Consider the following 19,895-nt stretch of genomic DNA (forward strand, 5'->3'; position numbering starts at 1 on the left):
ATCTTAATGTGCTGATTACCTCTTGGTTACTGCCAAGAGGTCAGTCACAGTATAGAGCTTTTCCCTGTTCATGCTTCTTACGTTCAATGTTCTTTCTATAATTATGTCCTTGCATCAAAATCAACAATTAAACCACCCAAAGGCTTTAATGTGACTGCACTATAAACATCATTAGTATTCTAAAAGATCCTCAGCTCTTTCTCAGTAGTATGTTGATTGGCATCAAGGCACCGAGTTAGAAAGAGGGGGGGCATGACTTTTAGTCCTGCCTTGACTATGAAAGCCAGCTAGGTATCTTTGAGCCAGTCACTCTGTCTCAGTCCAACTCACTTCACAGATTTGTTGTTGTGGGGAAAATAGGTAGAGAAAGACATGTTGGATATGTTCACCACTTTGAATTATTTGTAAAAATTAGGTGGGGTACAAATAAATAAATGCCCTTCACTTTCCTTATCTTACCTATCCATCTGGTCCCAACTACTCAATTATCTACAGAGTTACAAAGATAGGCAAGCATGTAATTTTGTTTTCTCTCATTTTTCCCCCAATCTATAATTTGCCTTATTTCTATATCTGTTTGAGTGTTTTATGCAATTTGGACATATTATAGATCAATGGTTCCTAATAGTTGTCAATCTTGTTGTGTTACTTATTCATTGTTTTATTTTTCTAGATCTTCTGTTCACATACTTTTCTTCCTTTTTATTGTTGTAAGCCGCCTCAAGTAACCCCACAGCCGGATAGGAGGCAAATAAAATATATGAATAAATAAATACTTGTGCTGATTCTGTTTTTCCTTTTTTCCGTGAGCATGCTAAATGAATTTTTAAAACCTTTAAAGCATAAACAATGAAGCTTAACTGCATTATGGCTCGCATTTATTAAGGAAATGCAAATTTGGGAAGCTAATATGAAAAAGAAAACAAGTAAATATTCTCCCATCCGACTCCACCTGTAATGGAATGCACACATGACCTTGGGGAAAGGGAGAAAGAGATGCTGCCCAGGGAACAACCAGACGAGGGGCAGGAGCCACCTAGCTTAAGGGTCGGAAAAAGAAATGTAGGAAAACCTGCCTAATGGATCAAGCAGTTAACGCTGACAGCAGGAAGTTGTTCTTTCTCACCTGCAAGTTTCTAAAAGTGGCAGCAGGAAGTTCTACTTTTTCAGGTTTCTGTTAATGTAACCTTAAAGTTGAATTAGTTTATCTTCTCATGTTTCCTCTCTGATTTACCTGGGAGGGCTGAGATCACTAAAAACTTATTTATTCGAGCAATCTGACCTGGTTTGATGGGTTAGGGTTGGGGTTTTAATATCTCTTTTAATTACTGTTTTAAACTTGGGCATAATATTTAATTGCTTTTTAACTTTTGTATTCCGTTTTTGTATTTATTGCCCTGTACACTGCCCTGAGTCCTTCGGGAGAAGGGCGGTATAAAAATATAATAAATAAAATAAATAAATAATAAATAAAATTCTACCAAAATATAATTTATACAGTATATCTTCTGTATGACTCAAAACACAAAAATAATACTGCCCTATCTTCTTTAATATTTTTCAAGATTTTATCCCTGTTAGAATTTTAGAAGCAGAAAATTAAGGACCACCTTCACCACCCCTCCTCCCACTCTGAGATTAGATTGCTAGAAAAGGAATTGTCTTGGGTCAGGGCTTTTCAACCTTTTTACCCATTGTACCACTTTTAGGATATAGCAACATCCGAGTGCCACCAGTTGCCTAGCAAGGTGTCAAAAACTTGATGACCCCCCCAAAAAAAGGAAAAAAAGTGATGTACAGGTAGTCCTCGACTTACAACAGTTCGCTTAGTGACTGTGCGAAGTTACAATGGCACTAAAAAAAGTGCCCCCCAAGCCACAGCTGAGCAAGACACCTGCCTGCCCGCCTGGCGGTTCTCTTCCTCCTGTCCAAGGTTTTCATTGTTGTGAGCGTTTCTGTTGAGGATTGGGGGTGGGGTGGGGGGTGTTTGGTTTTTATTCCCTCCCCCCCTCTGCTGGGTGGTTGCAGCAGGTTTTGGTCACTTCACATGACCCTGGGTCACTGTGACCATCATAAATATGAATCAGTTGCCCAGCATCTGAATGTAAATCACAAGACCCTGGAGATGCTGCAACATTCCAGCTGATCGGCACTTCTTCTGCACTCAGCAGACATACCGAGATCAGCACCAAGCTCCAGCTGTAGCCTGGCACTGATCCTGGCACTTCCGCTGAGCCCTGACAGCCCTGAAGAAGCGCTGATCCTGGCGCTTCCACTGAGCCCTGACAGCCCCGAAGAAGTGCCAATCAGCTGGAAAGCGGCACTGATCCTGGTGCTTCTGCTGAGCCCTGACAGCCCTGCAGCTCCAGCCATCTCTCACTCAGGCTTCTGCGGTGCTGCCACCAGTTCAGCTCATTCCCCTCCCCCGCTACCATTTTTCTAGGATAGTCGTGTACCACCTGCCAGGTGCCAATGTACCACAGGTGGTACCCGTACCACTGGTTGAAAAGCCATGGTCTTGGTGATGCCTTGGTTCTGAAGTATCTTCCCAAGGTGGTTTGTGTCATCTCTACTTTATATTCTGTTTAGCAACAGCCAACTTCTTCTTGGTTTGGCTTGGTTGTAATTTCCCTGGCACGTTCCCATTATAATTAATTTTTTATCTTGCTTGTATTTTGCTATTTAAATTTGTTCTAAATGGGTTTAAAACGTTTTCTATTTCTTGGTTTTATTAACATAAAGGCAAAAATAATGAAGGGTGTTTTTACTGTTAATAGACTAGAAACTGACTAGTTCTAATAAAATACTTTACAGGTTGATTTTGTATGACTTTTCTTATGCATCTATATAAATGTCTTACAGTCATCTTCTAAACAAATTGTTCAGACAATTTCAATCAAACAAAACAAATGAAACCAGGTAACAGCTGGAATACCAACATTGAAGGACAATTTCCTGAGTCTTAGAAATCTATTCTCACTGATTTCTCACTGTGAGCCGCCACTTTTATTTTCTTGCCTAGTAACGGCTCAGTCCATAGGATACCAAGGGGTCCTGTTATTCAGTCATCAGATAGCTTCTCTATGTTCTAATGGCACTAAGTCGTTTTGTTATACATCAGAAAAAATACAAAAGTTTGCTTTCTGCTCTGATTATAAAGCTGTTTCTACATTTCAGGTATTGCAGAAAAGAAATTCTAGTGATGTTTGAGGCTCTGTGTATTAATTTAAAACCAAACAGACAAACATATAAAGACATGGGTAATCTTAGCTGCAGGAATCACCACCTGCAGTTACAATAAATACTTTGGGGTGAAATCATGTCACCCAAAGGAAGTGCATCTGCCTTTAGTTACTATTTATTTTCCCAGTATAAAATCAAGTTATTAAATCAATGCCAAGAGGATAATCAAGTTATTTGAAAAATACATTTTGTTATTCCTTCATACTGTATGTATGGGTATCTGAAACGGAGAGAATTCAATGAAAGGCTAAAATTCACTATGTAAAATATTTGTTATAAAACTATTATTGCGCACATGAGTTATGTGAAAAACCCAAATTAATTCATTATGGGGATATTGTATATTACCAATATATCAATCTGTAAGCTAATGATGAGCATCAGTGGCTGGAGCCATTATTAAAATTCAACACTTTCTAGTTTATTACTTATTTTGTTTCAACTTGCAGAGTTTGCTAACTATAATTAAATCCTTACTATATAAAAAGATTTGTCCTACTATTTCCACAGCTGAAAAATAGTGTAGCGAATGAATCTTCCATTTTATTGTATGAATATGTTTGATTTGGGAATTGTCAGGGCTGGATCATCACACACAATCTGGTATGACCCAAGTCAAGAACATGAGCCATAGGTTGAATTATCCTGGCTAAGAAAAAGCGTAATCAAAGAATAAGCATTCTAATTTGTATTTCCCAAAAGTTAACACAAAGGTATGGAATGACTATGCCTCATATCCTGAAACTTTTTGTAGTATGGGGTACTAGCTTCTGGTACAAAATAAATTTTAAAAATGTGTGATTTTTTTTCCTCTTCTGATACTAATGGGATGACCCATTGTATCACAACTGTAGCTAAGAATGTTGTCCTATTGATTCAGATAAGATTATTTATTTAAAAATTGCATACATCATATGTGCACTTTCCTGTGCTCTTGGTGTTCAGCCCATGACTCTGGTTTCACTATTGATAAAGTATATTTCTCAGTATTCCTCTTCTGGCATCAATTTTTTTTAGCTTCAGGATCTACCTATAAATGTGCTTGTTAAACATTTAAACAAGGAAGATTTTAGTTAAGTCAACACCTTTATTTGATTTAGTTTTCTATTATTTCATTTCTTTTGGCTTAACTAGGTTTTATTGTTCTATATCTTGTATATTTTAACTTAAACCATTTTACGATATCTGGGTTGACATAAATGCCATTACATTCCTATAAAATCCAAGAGGCTAATAAAATGAGCATTAAGGCCCATTTCAAGAAAAGTAACTTGGTATCCAACATGCTAAGAAATTAAGAATACTGGAGTTGTAGTCTGGTATAGATATAGACACAGCTAAAATTCTTTAAAGCAGCCACATATTCCTTTGGGATTGTACAGGAAAACATGGAGATGCTTTCAAGAGTTGTAAACAGGTGCTAGATTTGTTTGTCTGCTCTGAAACGCCTTTTGGCACGGAGTATGAAATGCTATGTATTCTAAAAAGTACACAGTAGAAAGGGGATAAAGAAAGAATGATCTAAGTTACATTTTTTGCTAAAGTTGCTCACGAAGATACTCTTAATTATGAATAGCGAAACTGAGAAAGAGAAGCTGTTCGTCTCCAATTATTAGACTATGCATCCCTTTATTAAAATAAATTATCCCTGACAATTGATTATGCTCTTGGGGGCTGATAGCATTGTAGCCGAGCAGTACAATATCCATCAGCACATAGATACAACTAAAAGATCTAGTCTTTACCTGAAATGGTTCTAGATGTGTGAAAATTAGGTATAGAGACCATCCAAAAGCAGCAGTTATCCATTATATCCTTTTGTTTGTTTTAAACAAACATTCATTTTATGACTCCAGTTAGGGAAATTTAGATAATAACAGCAGGATGCTTAAAACTTTTATTGCAACTCTGTTCTCTTATTTCAGATGGTACTGTAGTGCCTACTTATGTCTACATGCGTAGGAAGCATAGAGTGTTGATAGCTAGGATGAATGCCAAGAGAAATCACTGGAATCTATGCTATCTAAAACTGTTTACACTTTTTATAAATGCTTGCACATTCAAGACAAAACCAGTCTTCATAACTGTATCACTCCTGCCAAAATTGCCCTTGTTGCCCCTCCTTAATCTTCCTTTGCTTGTGTTAATTTCTCTGTGTTTACATTCACATCAGGAGCTGGCAACCATTTTGGCAAACGTTCTGCAAGTGAAGCTCAAAAATACATGAAGAGTAGCTACCCTAGTATAGACTACTGTAAATGGCACAAACTCTTCCTCAGCATGCTTTGGAGAATTGTTGAGACAAAATTGTGCACAGTATTACAACGGCAAGGCCCCAGACTGATTATACTTAAATAGCCAGGTCTACAAGAATGATAAATGTTGGACCCAAACTCTATACTACGTATAGCCACAAGGCTTACTAAGGCTTACTTAAAGGAAAAAGATGCATCTTATCATTCCCAATCTATTCTCTCTAGCAATGATGATGTATGACTTTTGCTTATTTTGAAAGCTTCCTTCTCATAATTCACCTTCCCTTTTTTTACTTATTTCTAGCAGGCACTGTAGTTTGGGAGATTTGTTTTTAGGTGTGTTTTTTTTAAAAAAAATATATTAAAAAGTCCATGTAGCTGTAAGGGCCATAAAATTGGGTTTTTTTAAAAAAAATTGGCATACTATTTTTTGTCCTTACTATATTGCAGCTGTTTAGATGTAAATACAGAGATTTATACACAGAATAACCACAGATGTGCAGAGATGTACATAACTTTGGATTTTGGACAGAATGCAAAGGAGTTAGAAAAGAAGGATAGGTAGAATGCTTATCATTTATTAATAAACATATTTGTTGTTTACTGTCAGTATTGCTGATCATAAGGTAGACAGTAAAGATTATACAGCACTACTACAACTGCAATTAAAAATAATGTAACAATCAGATGAATCAGGGGCTTTGTAAAAGAATAAAGACTGGCAAATTTCCTTACTACAAAACAGTCACTGCCAACTGGTAAAAAGCAAAAACAGCACGCAACCTGTATTTGATTCTTCCGACAAAAAGATTAATCCTGCATGTTCAGAACTGTAACTGTCCAATTTGTAATATACTAGGCAGGATGGTGGGCCCTTGATTTCCAATACAGGTAGACCTCAGCTTACAACCAAAATTGGGACCAGAACTTCTGTTGCTAAGCAAAGAGGTCATTAAGTGAATTACACTTGATTTCACACCCTCCTTCGCCCTGGTTGTTAAGCAAAGCACTGCAATTGTTAAGTGAATCCAGCTTCCCACCATTGTGTTTGCTCTTTAGAAGCTGGCTGGGAAGGTCATGGTGACCCTGGGACATTGTAAACATCATAAATGCGTGCCAGTTGCCATGCACCCAAATTTTGGTCACATTACCATTGAGATGCTCCAATGGTTGTAAGTGTGAGGACTGATCATAAGTTACTTTTTTCAGTGCCGTCAAAATTTTAAACATTTGCTAAAGGAATGGGTTGTGAGTCAATGACTACCTGTACAATATTTTATCAGCATATGTAATAAGGACCTGTTGCATGTTTGATCGTTCTTCTCCCCTTTGTGTGACTCTATGAAGAACCGATGAAAACTCAGATAGGCTAGCATAGAAAATAAAAACAACAAAACACAATGAGTAGGAATACTTTGTACTGCTGAAGCATAGTATCACTAAGTAATTAGGAAGAGAAGGATACATACAAGATATTGAGGAGGTCAAGTTCACATGAGCTCTGTGTCAGATTACTGCAGCAATAACTTGTAGCCAAGGTGAGTTTATTGTGTGGTATATATATTGGCATTCTTCTGAGGTACAACCTAAGGGTGTGGCTGTGACTGGAAACTCGTCATTCTTTATCACTCAGAGTTGTCATTCTTAATGTTTCATTACCTACACAAGGAAACAAAATGACTACAGAAAGGCAAAAAAGCAGTGGGCGCTGAAGCGAATTCCAACTTCCTATCATCTTCCCCATTGAGTTTCCTTGTGGGACGCACAGAGCATTTGAAACCTACCTTCCTTTCTCTCTCCCTCTTTCCTCCTTTCCTTCCGCCCGCCCGCCAGAGAATTCCTCCCTCCTGAGAATTCTCTTATTTATTTTGCATGTGGAAAGTCTGCAGGCAGAAAATCGGTGAGAAAGCAGCAGGTAAGCAGGCAGGTAAGTGGCTGCTGCTAGCTGGAAGAGGGGGTGAGGGGATACGTGAGAGGTGCATGGGTTTGGAAGGGTGTGTGGGTGTGCACTAGAAATGCGTGGGTCAGGGAAATGAACTTATTATCAAAATGAGGAGGAGGAGGAGGAAGGGACCTTGGAAGTCATCTAGTCCAACCCCCTGCTCAGGCAGGAAACCCTATACCATTTCAGACAAATGACTGTCCAGTTTCTTCTTAAATACTTCCAGTGTTGGAGCATTCACCACTTCTGGAGGCAGGTTGTTGCACTGGTTGATTGTTCTAACTGTCAGGAAGTTTCTCCTTAGTTCTAGGTTGCTTCTCTCCTTGACTAGTTTCCATCTGTTGCTTCTTGTCCTGCTTTCAGGTCCTTTGGAGAATAGCTTGAGTCCCTCCTCTTTGTGGCAGCCCCTGAGATATTGGAACACTGCTATCATGTCACCCCCTCACTCTTCTCTTTGTTAAAAACTACACATACCCAATTCCAGCAATCATTCCCTATATGTTTTAGCCTCCAGTCCCCCAATCATCTTTGTTGCTCTTCTCTGTACTCTTGTATAACATGTATTCAGTGAGATTGGCTGAGCCCCCCCTTTGTGCCCCCCCACCACATCTCACAGTGACAACAAACCTACCATCTTGTTACACCATGTGAGCTAATTGCATAACACACCGGCCTCGCAAGTCAATCATACGTAAAGTTATTTCCCATTCAGGAGCCTTTCAGCCCATGGATAGAAGCTGTTCTTCAGCCTGTTGGTACAGCTGGCTATACTTCTATATCTCCTACCCAATGGTAGGAGGCAGAAAGGGTACCTGGGGGTGCATAAGAGGTGCTGCATGGGTCAAGGAGGGCAAAGAGGGGGCCAGTGCAGGTCAAGGAGGTACCTAGGGGTTATGGGGTGTATGAGATGCCACACAGGATATGTGGAATGCATAGGGGGCAATACAAGTAAAGAGTGTGTGGGGTAACTGGTGAGAGGTTCTGTGCCAGTCAGGAATGGGATATGGGAGACATGTTGTGGTTGGGAAGAGTACATGGGGGTGCTTCAGAGTGTGCAAGAGGTGCCATGCAAGTAGGGAAAGCATGTGTGGAGTGGTGCATGTCATTGGGAATGCTCAAGAGGTGCTGCACAGGTCAGGGAAGGCACACAAGTAGCACAGTTTAGGGAAGGCTTGTAGGGAGTGGCATGGGCCAGGATGGGTGCATGGGTGTTCCTTCCTCCCTGTCTCCCACTTCCCTTTCCAGCAGGCAGCTAAGTGCTGGTGGATGCGGATGGGAGCAAGGGATTGCAAGATTGCCTGGGAAACTGTCACAGAACATTACAAGTGAAGATCACATAATCACAGCAGCAACAGCAGAGCAACTTCCCAAAATTTCATTCCCCTAGGAGTCAGGAGTCCCACATTTTGGACACATTCTGAAAATTAGCCCATTTGAGTTACTTTGGTTCAAAAACCGTTGCTCTATGATACACTGTTCACCCAGTTAAAGGTCATGACAACAAGCATTTAGTAATATATAGATTAACTGATTCTCTTAAACTGGTATCATCCAGATGCACTAGTGCTCTTAGCAGTTTATTTCAGTCTTGAGGTTTTAAGAGTTCAATCCCACGATTCTGAGACAACTAGTTTGGGGAAGTCAGGATAATCCCATCTAATTTAGCAAGAAAAAATAGGTTTATGGAAGTTTGTATTGTTATTAACAAACCATGGCACTACTATTGCTGTCTCTGATGCTAACCAACCAGGAGCACACATGCAAAAAAATCTTGGCTTCAGTCCTAGCCTGAAGATTTCACTTGGCCTATTATCTAAACTGTTTCCATCAATTTCTTAAAATTGTGATGATCCAATTAACGTCTACACATAGATTGTAGAGACTCTGTGTAGAGTGTTTCACTATTCACTGAAAATGTGAATGCTGAATTGCACAAGTCACTGTAGCCCTTAAGCATTCAAATTCTGATGATGCTTCAGCTATTCAGGGTTAACCCGAACGATGGCACTTTTGGTACTTTCCTCAGAGCTTTTATGAATAGATAAATACTATTTTATGAGTAGTACATTTATAATTGCATAAATAGCTCATTTCATTACTTTGCTACAGACTACTGTATGCACGCATGTTGTAGCCCTTTCACACAAGACAATAAAAGAGCACATAGCATTCTAATCACTACATAATAGCCAAAGCAGTTAGACTTATATACTGCTTCACAGTGCTTTACAGTCCTCTAAAGCACTCCATGGCATGGGGCCGGAGTACCTCAGGGAACATCTGCTGCCGGCATCAAGCTCCCTGCGCCCTGTGCGTTCCCACAGAGAGGGCCTCCTCAGGGTGCCACCGATCAGAGAATGTCGATTGGTGGCCCCCAGGGGGAGATCCTTCTCTGTGGGCGCTCCGGAGCTGTGGAATCAGCTACCGGTAGAGCTCCGGATGGCGCCCGATCTTCGCTCCTTTCGTCGTGATCTCAAGACATTTCTGTTTGTACAAGCTGGCCTAGCCTGATGGGGATTGCTGGGGTTGTTTTATCTTTGGTCTTTTAATTTTTCTTGGGGTTTTTAGAACTGTATTTCTATTGTTTTTAACTAGGGCAATTGTTTAATCTTTTTTTTAATGTTTGTATTTGCTATTTTATTCTGCCCTGTGAACCGCCCTGAGTCCTCAGGGAGAAGGGCGGTATATAAATGTTATTAAATTAAATTAAATTAAATTAAATTAAATGGTTTACAGTCAGCCTGTGGGCCCCCAACAATCTGGGTCCTCATTTTACTGACCTCGGAAGGATGGAAGGCTGAGCCAACCTTGAGCCTGTGAGACTTCAACTGCCAAACTGCCGGCAGCCAGCATTCAGCAGAAGTAGCCTGCAGTATTGCATTTTAACCACTGCGCCACCAGGGCTTTTGCAGGCCATACAGCATTTGCTTGAGTAGGCACTGAAATATTTTTTTATTAATTTTATTTATTATAAAATAATATTTTATAATTGAGTCACCTGCCCTTTTATACAATCTAGCAATGGAGTCATCAAAAGACTATCTTGACAAGGAGAATAGTGAGTCCAGCTTCTTTTAGTTCGTGGTTATTACCGTTCTTTGACCAAAGAGAGGATTCCAGGATTGATATCCAGTACCCGTTTTACCCAGGTATGATGGCACAGTGGTTAGAATGCAGTAAAGGTAAAGGTAAAGGTTCCCCCGCACAGGCGTGCTAGTCGTTTCCGACTCTAGGGGCCGGTGCTCATCTCCGTTTCAAAGCCGAAGAGCCAGCGCTTGTCCGAGGACGTCTCCGTGGTCATGTGGCTGGCATGACTGGACGCCAAAGGCGCACAAAACGCTGTTACCTTCCCACCGGAGTGGTCCCTATTTTTCTACTTGCATTTTTTTGTGCTTTCAAACTGCTAGGTTGGCAGAAGCTGGGACGAGTAACAGGTGCTCACTCTGCTACGCGGCACTCAGGATTCGACCCGCCAAACTGCCGATCTTCTGATCGACAAGCTCAGCATCCTAACCCACTGAGCCACCGCGTCCCTAGAATGCAGTACTGCAAGCTAATTCTGCTGACTACCAACTGCTAGCATTTCTGCAGTTGGATCCTAACCGGCTCAAGGTTGACTAAGGCTTCCATCTTTCCGAGATTGGTAAAATGAGGACCCAGATTGTTGGGGACAATATGCTGACTCTGTAAACTGCTTAGAGAGGGCTGTAAAGCACTGTGAAGCGGTATATAAGGAAGTCTATTGCTATTGCTATTTTAGAATTTGTTCTGATTGTTGTTCGTGTGCAGTATTCTCTGATTACAGTTTCAGCTGAACAATACCCAGCAATTTTCGAAAGGAGTTCTACATGAGTGCATTTTCAAGCAGCAGAGTGATGACAGATGAAATTAAACACACTGTCATGAATGTTGGAAAAAAATTAAACCTAATTTGCAAAGTTGTCAGAATTCTGCTCCCAGTCTGTGCAGATGATACAAAAGTAAAGATGTCTGATTGCAGAACAGGAGATAATAATCCTGAAGTGCCTCCCTCTTTTGGAACTACTTCTAAGCCATTTCCTCCACTAAAACACACTTGTTACATAACCATGGTTGGAATACTTAAATATAATCATTTCAGACAAAAAGCTTTCATGTATGCCTAGATTGCGACAATTAGTGTTACTCTAATGGAGCCTGTCCCAGTCAGTTACCATCTTGTTAAATTGGAAATATAATTGTTAGAATCTCACATCTAAGGGCTCCAGATTGATGAGGCCTTCTATGATGAAACCATTTCATATGAATTTGGAAAATATCTGTAGTTTAAATTTTGTTGGGTTTTGCTTATGCATGACCAAATTGATAGTTTTATAATAATAAGCATGAGGGTCTTTTGTGCATGAGCAAAAAGGTGTATGTGGTTGTCTTTTTTGTTCTTTATAATAACCTGGTAATAGACCAAGACAGTGATGGGTTCAAAACCATTTGGAGGTTTCACTGAAACCTTGCTTTTTCTATTCTTGTAAGAACTATATCCTCACAATTACATTATAGTATACTAATCTATTGCAATAGATGTGCAAATATCACATGCATATTTTGGGGGTAACATTACTTTCTTTTTTTCTGTCAAGACAAAGGAATCTAAGCTATTTCCAGATATTAAACCACTAAACTATGTCTATTCTATTTATATCTCCTGTTTCCTTGAAAATTTGAGAACAAGGTTGTGTACATATTTATTACACTAGGTGAATCATAATCCTTGATGAGAACTGATGAATATGAAGCTAATCATAAGCTTCACTCTAGGAATGACATTTGCAAGCTATAAAGGTGTGGTATAATCAAGCAAACCAATTTAACACATAAACTTGTTGGGTGGATTTAAAATTACTGCACACTATTATGGCACTTTTTTTCTTTCACTTTTGCATTATTCTGCACTAATAAAAGCTGACAAAAGAAGTGCTACTTTTGTTATTTAAATGATTGGGACTGTTAGTTATAGCAGAAGGTACTGTTAAGACAGTGTTTGTTCTATATATTGGGTCTTGATAGCTTTGTCCACTTTCCCCTGCTGCCCCAGTTGATCAGCGATCAAGTTGAGTGATGGGCGATCAGTTGAGTGATGGGCAATAACAGATCACTAGTCTTTGTTACAATAATGGAGGCGGGGGGAGAGAAGAGAAGGCTTTAAGCTCTGAACATCTACATTGTTTTGAAACCACCATGCAAATATCTTTCCTTCCCAAACACCAAGAGAATACAGAAGTCTCTACGAGTCAGTTAGTGTTCTTTCTTAGGTGAACAATAAGTAAGCACAAACACTGAATAGTTTTTCAGTCCATAGCACATTCCCTGAGTTAGGAAGAAACCTTGGAATGCAAGAGTCTCCACTCCCCAAAAAGATAGGTAGGACCTCTTTTGCTAAAAATGGGGCATGTTATTTTGAGAAGGAAGGAAGGAAGGAAGGAAGGAAGGAAGGAAGGAAGGAAGGAAGGAAGGAAGGAAGGAAGGAAGGAAGGAAGGAAGGAAGGAAGGAAGGAAGGCTGGTTTTAAGGTGCCCTGATATCATTCCTTTCATACATTTAGCAATCTTTGAAGATTAAACAAGAATGTATTACTTTTGTTGTCAGGCGTTTCCTTCAATCTGTCTAAGTGATATGGTGTAAGAGAGGCTTCAAGAATAAAAGGATGGACCTTGGTTGATGGAAGGGCAAGAGGAAAGTATTAATGTTTGTTTGAACCCAGGATAAGGGACAAGGTGTGAATTCCCACCTATAAAAACCTAAGCACCCACAAGCTCTATTTAGGTGAGGGGGGGAAAAATTAAACATTGCCTGATTTTGAAACGAATCAGCCAAAATGTTGAACCTCCCCCCCCCCAATTCAGCTCTAAAAAGAAAAAGGTGATGTTGAGCAGTGAGGTAGCGCTAAAATCACCTTCAAACTGACTCAATCATTCAAAAATATTTAGTCTTCTCACGCTTTTCATAGTGACTTAAACTCAGAAAATTGGGTCAATTTTCTTAAAATTATCATTTTTGTGAGAAAGAGGTATTCTTACATTTTAGTGTTCATGACTTCTCGGTGACATCTGAAAATGCCATTCCCTGAGTATGAAAGGATTATGATATCTATGTTCTGATACAGTTTGGTTGCATTTCCCGAAGGAAATGGAAAATTGAGTACGTTAGGTTGTAGCATTTATTTACCAATTCATATTCAAATCTCAAATTGGGCACGTATTGTTTCAGAATACATATTGAACTCAGTTAAGCTACTAAGACTCAGCCTTCCATCCTTCCGAGGTAGGTAAAATGAGGACCCAGATTGTTGGGGGCAATTAAGCTGACTTTGTAATAATGCCGCTTGGGTGTGTGTGTGAAAGCCCTAATAAGCAGGCTTATACATAGAATGAAGGCTACTGCTAAGCTTGTAAGCCGCCCTGAGTCTTCGGAGAAGGGCGGGATATAAATGGGATTAAAATTAAAATAAAATAAAATAAGTAATGCTGTACAGCATGGAATAAAAAGCAGGTTAGTGAGGTATTTGACAAATGAGGCTATCTTCAGTGGCGTAGCGTGGGTTGTCAGCACCCGGGGCAAGGCAAGTAATTTGCGCCCCCTAACCCGTGGATTTTAGCACTCGAGTCTCTTCCACTAGATTAGTTAAATAGAATAGAATAGAATAGAATAGAATAGAATAGAATAGAATAATAAAATAGAATAGAATAGAATAGAATAATAATAATAGAATAGAATAGAATAGAATAGAATAGAATAGAATAGAATAGAATAGAATAGAATAGAATAATAATAGAATAAAATAATAGAATAGAATAGAATAGAATAGAATAGAATAGAATAGAATAGAATAGAATAGAATAGAATAGAATAGAATAGAATAGAATAGAATAATAATAGAATAGAATAGAATAGAATAATAATAGAATAGAATAGAATAGAATAGAATAGAATAGAATAGAATAGAATAGAATAGAATAGAATAGAATAGAATAGAATAGAATAGAATAATAATAATAGAATAGAATAGAATAGAATAGAATAGAATAGAATAGAATAGAATAGAATAGAATAGAATAGAATAGAATAGAATACTTTATTGGCCAAATATTATTGGACACAGAAGGAATTTGTCTCCAGTGCACAAACTGTCAATATACATACAACAACAAAGTATTATAATCATAAGATACCAATAGCAGAAAGTAGTAGAAAAGATGAGCCTACCCCAGGTTTTTTTCTTCTTCAAACTGATGTATACTGTAAACTGCATCGGTGTATGGCAAGAATAGTGTATAATCAATTATGCATGCTGTGAGATTACAATCTGTTCTATGTGGATTACTTTTAAAGGCAGTATGGAGTTTTCAGACTGTCAAAAAGGAGCTGCAAGGTAGCTAACTATGACTGGACCATACGAGGTCAGTACTTTGTCATCTACACTAGTTGCTTTTCTATTTTCGGGTCCCAAATGCTGTAATGTATTGTTTCTTTAAGGTAGTTGTAAGTATAGTGATTGTGACTTAGGAAATGCACAAATATAAATTAACTTCTTGGCTTTTTACCAAAAAGTTTGCTGCTTAGCTATTCCCTTTCGTTCTTGTCCTTCAGCCCTTGATCATAAAAATTAATCTTGAGAAGACTTTGATGCTTCAGGCTTCTTTCATATTTGAGGAAGCAATAAACTTCATTGTGTTGTCTTCCAAAGCCCTGGGTGGCTTGGGGTCAAAATATCTCAAGATTACTTTCATCCATCTGCCATCCTCCAAGGATTTCCTCTGGATATTGCAGCCAGCTGAAGTGGGGTGAGAGTTTTCCAAAGGCATCTCAAATATAGGGCCCAATTACAGAATATTCTCCCCAGGCAAGGGTATTATTTCCATGCATTTCAATAGTGTGGTACTCAGTGGGATGTTAAGTGGCCCACTCTGTACTAGGCCAAAGTATTACATACTTAAACAGTTCACTACTGTAATGTCATGAACTTTCCCAAAAACTTCAGTTACTAGAAATTATGTCATAACTGACTGACATTAGGGCAAAAGCATCCAAAAATTTGTGTCAGTTTTCTACATCATGAGCTATGCACTAGGATTTTAAAAAAAAAGAAAAAAGAAATGTGGTCATGAAGCCTGATTTTAAAAAAAATAAAAATTAGTATGATTGGGTTCATTTAGTGTTCACATTTAATGTCTAGGCAGTATAAATGCAAATAAACCTATCAGGTTATGAGCAAAATCTTCTGAAAATCAGACCATCATTCCTAGAACCATCAGTTATGCTCCCTTATCGCCCGTCAACAGCAATCTATACCTTTGAGTCCTAGCTAGTCATTGAATAGTGCTCATGGCAGTTTATAACAGTGAAGTACAAATTAAACACATCCCAGAAATCATAACATGAAACAGGTTACCAGAGTGATGATATGTAGCACTTGGGAGTTTATTTCAAAGCACCTTCCTTCAGGGATAACTACATGGGAGGGTAGGTAGGCAGGGTATTATGGTGGTTATGGTAGTTCTCCTTTTGGTCAGCATGGTTGGTGTTAGCAGGGGGGGAGAGGTCAAGCCTTCAGACCCTTACTTCTGGGGGTAATTTGGGGTGCAACTGTCTTACCTCTCCTGATATCATCTACATGACATTGCTGAGTGAGGTAATGTGCTGGCACAGGGTCTAATAGCATCTGTATAATAATGGTACTCAGTTGTACATCTCATCTATGGGCCAATCAAACAATGCTATCAAGGTCATGTCCCAATGGCTGGAAGTTTGCAAAGGAGGAGGAGGAGCAGGCTTAAATTCAATACTGATAAGGTGGCATGCCAACTTCCCTGGAATCAGGGATATGGGCTACTTCAGACAGTACTAGTGCACAATTTTAGGTTCCTTCTGATTCTCAGTCCAGCTTGAAAATCAGTTAGCAGCTGTGGTAAGAGAGTCTTGAATATCTCTGTAGCATGAATTCCACTTTTTCCTGGCCCAGGACTTTCTTCTCAGAGACACTCTTGCCTTAATCTCCTCATGTTTGGACTGCTGCATGACCATGTGATATCTCCGCTGTGCAAGTTGCACTGGTGAGCTCCTGGATACAGATCAATGTGTAGATGGAAAATTATAAAGCCCCACATAGCATACAGGCATGCATACCTGAGGGTCTGCCTTTCTCCTATTGTTTCTGTCCAGCCAATAAGATCCAGCAGAATCCAGTTCTATGCTTGAAACAATGTCATCTGATGAGTGCTAAAAAAAACCGTACTTCTCTATCAAAGTACCTGTTCTCTGGTCGCGGGATGTGGTCTTGTTTTTCTTGGATGTTCTCTATGATAAAGTCTTCTTTTTGGTTTCTTCCTGGGGGATTGGGGGTGGGGGAGCACTGTTTGATTTATTGTAAGCCACATAGAGTTAGTTGAGTTGGACAGTTCTATAAATGTGATTAAATAAGTAAACAATCATAAATATAGCACCTGTATGTAATCTTTGAAGCCACGTTTTCCCAGGCTCACAAGACCATACCTGGAATTTAGCTACCAGTTATCAGGCATTTAGAAGGCATCCCTCCTCAGAAGCAGAATCTTATTTATTTTTACTCCAAGGAGGGCTTTTCTTCATTTACTACTATATTTTCACCATGCATCCTCTTATGCCTGCATTTCCTGCAACTAGATAATGCTTCCTCTAATCTTGGCAAAGGGCTCAGGAACTTCCAGAAGAGCGCTTAACAGCATCAAAATAGCAAGAGCAACCAGGCAATCAAAGCATTGCTCATTTTTAATATGTGTTAAACATTGCATGGACATAAAGAAGGGCTGGGCATCTGTCACTCGCTTGGGTCTGCCATTTTGAACTGTCTCACCATACGTTCCACACAAAAGACCAGAGATGTGCCTTGGAATGGCTCCAAGATATTTTCAGGTTGTAAACCCTGTAGAACTAGATGGCTTTATTTATTTATTTATTTATTTTAATTCCATTTATATCCCGCCCTTCTCCGAAGACTCAGGGCGGCTTACAAGCTTAGCAGTAGGTTTTGCAAGATGCTAAGCCTTGTCCTCTGATGAGAATTTCCCTGGAACAAAATAGTATCTTGCTTCTTTGATGATTCTGATAAACAACTTCCCTTCATATCATTGTGTCCTAACTTCCCCTTCCTAATAGGACAACCCCAAATCTAGTGAAAAAGGATTCTATCCTGGTGCTAGGGTCATTAGAGGTAAGCTGAGTCAGATACTGCTAATTATCTCTGTCCAAATATCACCAGGGCAATGCTGCACTCAAAATAACTGGGTGGGTCTACTGCACACTTCCAAACACGTCAAGACTATATTCCAAATTCCAGGAACACAGGTAAAGCTTGATTTAGAGTTGTCCACGTGGTAGCAGGCTTCGCCTCATAGCTACACTGCAAAGGGGTTGATGGGTAAGCAGAGGTTGCAGATGGGCTGACACACATCCCAAATCCCAACTGTGCATTGTGCAGAGGTGCACATCCTGCATGCTGATTGGTTGATCCAACTTCCTGTTCTATGCTTTGATGTTTGAGTATCCCCCTAGCCCCAACGAACATTCAAAGATGTTTAAATGTAATAGCTATGCAACCATTTCCAAATGACAGACACATACATGCAGTGTACTAACATGCAGTGATGGAGAAGTCTAATCCAGGCTTAAGAGTATATGTCCAAAGCAGGGGACACATTGAGCAGGTGGCAGCATTATGGTTATCTGTAAATCTTAATCATGAAGAGACACATAATTTGGATCATGACCCTATTATTACTATGATTATGATTATGATTACTTACTAATACCACTTTTAATGAAAAGCCAAGAATAGGTGAGGCAGAAAATTGCTTATAAAGTGTCTCAGCTGGAATCTAGCCATTTCAGAAGCAATATTTTTCTTATTATACTCTACACTTCTACTAATCTGAATGTGTGCCCTTGACTCCCCCCAAGACTACTCTGGAGACTAGAGATTTTGATTCACATAGTAGGTTGATAAAAACAGCTCACACTTACTAGGGCTGGGGGGAGGGTCAAGAATAATGGGGCTTGAAATGCTACAATTAGGGATCGTATGTAATTTAGCCTAGGCCATTTCTGCTTCCCATAACATAGTTAATAAAGACGTCACTGCTGGAAATTCTGCCTTACCCATAATAGGAGTGTGTGTCAGAAAAACATATCATGATATATTAGCGATGGCTGAGCAGTCTCAATGAATATCTACAAAAGCCCATTGTTCATGTAGAATACTATATTTTTCTTTAAAAGAACAACCTGTACCAATATAATGCACATATAACTACCATGAAGAAGCTCTGGATATACTTTTTTTCCAGCTTTTTTCTTGTTTATACTTTTTGCTTTGTCTTTGTGTTTTTTTTTCTTTTTTCTTCCTTTATCTTAGTTTGTATTAGTTTTTAATCTTCTTTTTTAAAAGTTTAAATAAAAAAACATACAGGTATAAATGACATAGATATTAGGTGCATGTAGCCATATTAATATGCCCATTTTCTTAAGAGGCTCTTGGATCTGGCAGACGTGATAGGCACTTGTTCATGGATGAGCCACAGTGTTGCTGATGAATCAGGTAGCGTGATTGAAGAGCTCTTTCGTACTGGGAATAAGCCAAGATGAAGTCATCTTCTGTCAGCATTCCCAGGTAGATCGGACAGGAAATGCAAACAAATGAGCTAATTCCAACCTATTCTAAGGCTACATTAACAGAATCTTGCACGTCTGATGGTACAAATCTCCTGCCATCTTCCTGATAAGTCAGTGAAGTTCCCTTCTGAGTTTCGTTCTCTGCCCATTATGCAGCTGTGGGTTATGCTGTCTCTTATCTGCTTGTTTCGTAGGCAACATCCCCAACTGCCAAGGTCATTCCCACATACTTAGATTCATAGAATCACAGGACTGGAAGGGACGTTGGAGGTCCAACCTCCAGTGATAGAGCACCCATAATTCTGGAAGGCAAGCTGTTCCATTGATTAATTGTTCTTACTGTCAGAAAATTCTTCCTCTTTTTCAGGTTGATAAGCTTCCACCCATTGCTTTTTGTCCTACCTTTAGGTGCTATGGAGAATAAATCAACACCCTCTTTCATGACCTTCAAGTATTAGAAGATTGATATCATATCTCCCCGAGCCTTTACTTCATTAGGCTAAATATTCCTAGTTCCCTTAACTGTTCTTCTTTAACATCCAGTCCCCTATCATCTTAGGTTTTTTTTCTAGCACTTCAGCATCTTTTTTGTATTGTGGTACAATACAGATCTGGATGCAGTATATCAAGTGGGGTCTTACCAAGGCAGTATTTACTAAATCTTGACGATATCCTTCTGTTGATGTAGCCTAAAACCATATTGGCTTTTTTGGCAGCTGTAGCACACTGCTGATGCATATTTAAGCAGTGATCCATCAGGATACCTACAACTCTTTC

This window comes from Vipera ursinii (genome assembly GCF_947247035.1).
Source record: "Vipera ursinii genome assembly, chromosome: 1".
Lineage (NCBI taxonomy): Eukaryota > Metazoa > Chordata > Lepidosauria > Squamata > Viperidae > Vipera > Vipera ursinii.